At 52.5% G+C, this 5,000-nt stretch overlaps 1 non-coding gene across 1 annotated transcript in view; it reads right to left on the bottom strand.

The window, feature by feature from the left end:
• Positions 1-1,636, bottom strand: part of LOC124575219 — a 1,910-nt gene extending 274 nt beyond the window's left edge. The window contains exon 1 of the ribosomal RNA XR_006972345.1: positions 1-1,636. This exon is cut by the window's left edge and continues 274 nt beyond it. This is a non-coding gene — a ribosomal RNA (small subunit ribosomal RNA).
• Positions 1,637-5,000: the final 3,364 nt, after the last annotated feature.

Below are 5,000 nucleotides of genomic sequence, written 5' to 3'. Positions count from 1 at the left end.
GAGGTTCAGCGGGTTACCCCGACCTTTCGGCCTAGGAAGACACGCTGATTCCTTCAGTGTAGCGCGCGTGCGGCCCAGAACATCTAAGGGCATCACAGACCTGTTATTGCTCAATCTCGTGCGGCTAGAAGCCGCCTGTCCCTCTAAGAAGAAAAGTAATCGCTGACAGCACGAAGGATGTCACGCGACTAGTTAGCAGGCTAGAGTCTCGTTCGTTATCGGAATTAACCAGACAAATCGCTCCACCAACTAAGAACGGCCATGCACCACCACCCACCGAATCAAGAAAGAGCTATCAATCTGTCAATCCTTCCGGTGTCCGGGCCTGGTGAGGTTTCCCGTGTTGAGTCAAATTAAGCCGCAGGCTCCACTCCTGGTGGTGCCCTTCCGTCAATTCCTTTAAGTTTCAGCTTTGCAACCATACTTCCCCCGGAACCCAAAAGCTTTGGTTTCCCGGAGGCTGCCCGCCGAGTCATCGGAGGAACTGCGGCGGATCGCTGGCTGGCATCGTTTATGGTTAGAACTAGGGCGGTATCTGATCGCCTTCGAACCTCTAACTTTCGTTCTTGATTAATGAAAACATACTTGGCAAATGCTTTCGCTTCTGTTCGTCTTGCGACGATCCAAGAATTTCACCTCTAACGTCGCAATACGAATGCCCCCGCCTGTCCCTATTAATCATTACCTCGGGTTCCGAAAACCAACAAAATAGAACCGAGGTCCTATTCCATTATTCCATGCACACAGTATTCAGGCGGGCTTGCCTGCTTTAAGCACTCTAATTTGTTCAAAGTAAACGTGCCGGCCCACCGAGACACTCACTCAAGAGCACCCTGGTAGGATTGCAACGGGGTCCGCCTCGGGACGCACGAGCACGCACGAGGCGCGTCGCACGCCTTCAGCTCGCCCCACCGGCAGGACGTCCCACGATACATGCCAGTTAAACACCGACGGGCGGTGAACCAACAGCGTGGGACACAAATCCAACTACGAGCTTTTTAAGCGCAACAACTTTAATATACGCTATTGGAGCTGGAATTACCGCGGCTGCTGGCACCAGACTTGCCCTCCAATAGATACTCGTTAAAGGATTTAAAGTGTACTCATTCCGATTACGGGGCCTCGGATGAGTCCCGTATCGTTATTTTTCGTCACTACCTCCCCGTGCCGGGAGTGGGTAATTTGCGCGCCTGCTGCCTTCCTTGGATGTGGTAGCCGTTTCTCAGGCTCCCTCTCCGGAATCGAACCCTGATTCCCCGTTACCCGTTACAACCATGGTAGGCGCAGAACCTACCATCGACAGTTGATAAGGCAGACATTTGAAAGATGCGTCGCCGGTACGAGGACCGTGCGATCAGCCCAAAGTTATTCAGAGTCACCAAGGCAAACGGACCGGACGAGCCGACCGATTGGTTTTGATCTAATAAAAGCGTCCCTTCCATCTCTGGTCGGGACTCTGTTTGCATGTATTAGCTCTAGAATTACCACAGTTATCCAAGTAACGTGGGTACGATCTAAGGAACCATAACTGATTTAATGAGCCATTCGCGGTTTCACCTTAATGCGGCTTGTACTGAGACATGCATGGCTTAATCTTTGAGACAAGCATATGACTACTGGCAGGATCAACCAGGGAGCTGCGTCAACTAGAGCTGAGCAGCCGGCCGCCCGGGAGTGTGTCCCGGGGGCCCGCGCGAACACGCAAGCGTCCGCTCAATTATTCTGCAAACAGGAGGAGGCTGAGCTCCCCTGCACCATACACCTCGAAACCCTCTCAGGTCCCGGCGGCGCGCAGCGCCGTCCTAAGTACTTGGTCGGGTTCGAGAGAGGCGCAATCGCCCGGAGTTTGGCGAGTAGACGCTTTAGGTGCGACCACCCGTGCTCCCAACTGAGCTTGCCGCTGCCGACAGAGGCCCGGGAGCGTGCTGTCGTGGCATTGCCGGCGGGAGACAACACGCGCCACCTACGGTGACCGGCAGCTCCAACGCCAGCGCCACAGAAGGACAAAAGCCCCACTTGGGTGCCGAAGCGAACTCTCCCAGCACAGCGCACGCGCCAACACGTCCGCACAGCTGCGATACAAACCACCTGCGAGAACCGCAGAGGCGACCGAGCAGCAGACGGCGTCGCGGCGCCGAGCGCCGGGCGGCGGCGCATCCTCAGCGCACACAGTCCTCAATCGGACCAGCACACTGCAGATGTCCACCGCGCTTCGCACCGGGCCCGCGAGGACCTACTTTGGCCGCACGGCGCCGCGTGCAGGGTGCGCCGGCGCGCAGCTGCGCCGCCTGCCGCCTCCGTCGGCCGGCGCGCCTGCCACTGGCCGCCCCCACCAGCCGGCTGTAGCGCGTGCGCCCACGCACCGCGCGGCCAGCACGCCGGGAGGCCCCCCCTCACCGGCCGGGGACGGTCCCACCCAGCCACCGCCGCGTATCGCTTCACACCCAGATGCCATTCACGTTCGTGGGCATGGTGGGTATCGCTGGAACAACCGGTTGGTAGCTCAACCGATCGTCGCCATCACTGATTCACCTCTAGCGAGAACAACCGCACCACAACGGTTTACCAGTTGTTCATTTGCGTAACGTCACCAGCAAACGTAGGCGTCCATCGCCATTTGCAAATTCAACGATTGTTGCATGCCTGTGTCAGGTGTCACGACACACTATGTCTGCCCACATACACGCAACAACATGTGCACGCTTCGCGAACACGTGGAAGGTGGCCCCCGTACGTATGCGATGTCCATTGCGCGAACGACTGTCAACCGGCCTCTGTCGCATGTCGCAGATGTGGAACGCAGTGCACCATGCTATCACGGTGTGTGAGAAGAGACGACTACGTCTGACAACACGCGCCACTACATCAACAGACGGCTCATGCTGATCGCCATCCAGGGCATACCACACTGCAATCCAGCTCTTATAGGGAGACGACACGTAGCTGAGTGCACAACATTTGGACCGCATGGTTCGCCGTTGTTGGCGCAGTCGTTGTACGGTCACATGTACCACGATGTATCATTCAGTACATGAGGACCAATGTGCAGTACAGTGTGTGATTTGGACGTACAACATCAGCGGACAGTTGACACAGGCCGTACCACAGCGTAGGCTAAGTGCTTCGCCATGCAAATGCCAATGAACAACTGCAAATGCCAATGAACAACTGCAAAGGGCATTGAGCATGTACGTCCTGCTGCCATCCACATTACAGTGTATAGCTGCAAGGTGTTTAACATGAAGCGATACACTGGGGACCGGGCAGTGCGAGTAGCAAACTATATTGCGGGGGTTGCAGTTAGGCAACACTACACTAATTTAACGCGTCGTATGACAATTACAGAGCAGGTTAAGGCCCAACGTGTGTTGGGTTAAGGCCCAACGTGTGTTGGGTTAAGGCCCAACGTGTGTTGGGTTAAGGCCCAACGTGTGTTGGGTTAAGGCCCAACGTGTGTTGGGTTAAGGCCCAACGTGTGTTGGGTTACAGCACAATATCGGTTACGTTACGGCGCAATGTGGGTTACGTTAAGGGGCAATGTGGGTTACGTTACGGCGCAATGTGGGTTACGTTAAGGGGCAATGTGGGTTACGTTACGGCGCAATGTGGGTTAGGCTAAGGCGCAATATAGGTTTCATTAAGGCGCAATATAGGTTACATTAAGGCGCAATATAGGTTACGTTAAGGCGCAATATAGGTTACGTTAAGGCGCAATATAGGTTACGTTAAGGCGCAATATAGGTTACGTTAAGGCGCAATATAGGTTACGTTAAGGCGCAATATAGGTTAGGTTAAGGCGCAATATAGGTTAGGTTAAGGCGCAATATAGGTTAGGTTAAGGCGCAATACAGGTTAGGTTAAGGCGCAATACAGGTTAGGTTAAGGCGCAATACAGGTTAGGTTAAGGCGCAATACAGGTTAGGTTAAGGCGCAATACAGGTTAGGTTAAGGCGCAATACAGGTTAGGTTAAGGCGCAATACAGGTTAGGTTAAGGTACGACATAGGTTAGGTTAAGGTACGACATAGGTTAGGTTAAGGTACGACATAGGTTAGGTTAAGGTACGACATAGGTTAGGTTAAGGTACGACATAGGTTAGGTTAAGGTACGACATAGGTTAGGTTAAGGTACGACGTAGGTTAGGTTAAGGTACGACGTAGGTTAGGTTACGGTACGACGTAGGTTAGGTTACGGTACGACGTAGGTTAGGTTACGGTACGACGTAGGTTAGGTTACGGTACGATATAGGTTAGGTTACGGTACGATATAGGTTAGGTTACGGTACGATATAGGTTAGGTTACGGTACGATATAGGTTAGGTTACGGTACGATATAGGTTAGGTTACGGTACGATATAGGTTAGGTTACGGTACGATATAGGTTAGGTTACGGTACGATATAGGTTAGGTTACGGTACGATATAGGTTAGGTTACGGTACGATATAGGTTAGGTTACGGTACGATGTAGGTTAGGTTACGGTACGATGTAGGTTAGGTTACGGTACGATGTAGGTTAGGTTACGGTACGATGTAGGTTAGGTTACGGTACGATATAGGTTAGGTTACGGTACGATATAGGTTAGGTTACGGTACGATATAGGTTAGGTTACGGTACGATATAGGTTAGGTTACGGTACGATATAGGTTAGGTTAAGGTACGATATAGGTTAGGTTAAGGTACGATATAGGTTAGGTTAAGGTACGATATAGGTTAGGTTAAGGTACGATATAGGTTAGGTTAAGGTACGATATAGGTTAGGTTAAGGTACGATATAGGTTAGGTTACAGTACACATTGTTGTAAGGAAAGGTTTAATGGGGGGCGGGGCGGCCGGTTTGTTGATTGTGATTATAGTAAGTGGATGCCTGCGGCATCATCTGATTTGCCACGTCAGGATGCACCTTTGGCTCATGACAGGCGGCGCTCTCATTCCATGCTTGTGGCAGACCTGTGTCTTTCATTCCTGCCATTGTTTGTGTGCTGTGAGAGGAGGCAGTATTG

The sequence above is a fragment of the Schistocerca americana genome, unplaced genomic scaffold (genome assembly GCF_021461395.2).
Source record: "Schistocerca americana isolate TAMUIC-IGC-003095 unplaced genomic scaffold, iqSchAmer2.1 HiC_scaffold_228, whole genome shotgun sequence".
NCBI lineage: Eukaryota > Metazoa > Arthropoda > Insecta > Orthoptera > Acrididae > Schistocerca > Schistocerca americana.
Note: the sequence above shows the minus strand (reverse complement) of the source record. Positions and strands in the feature narration are given on the sequence as shown.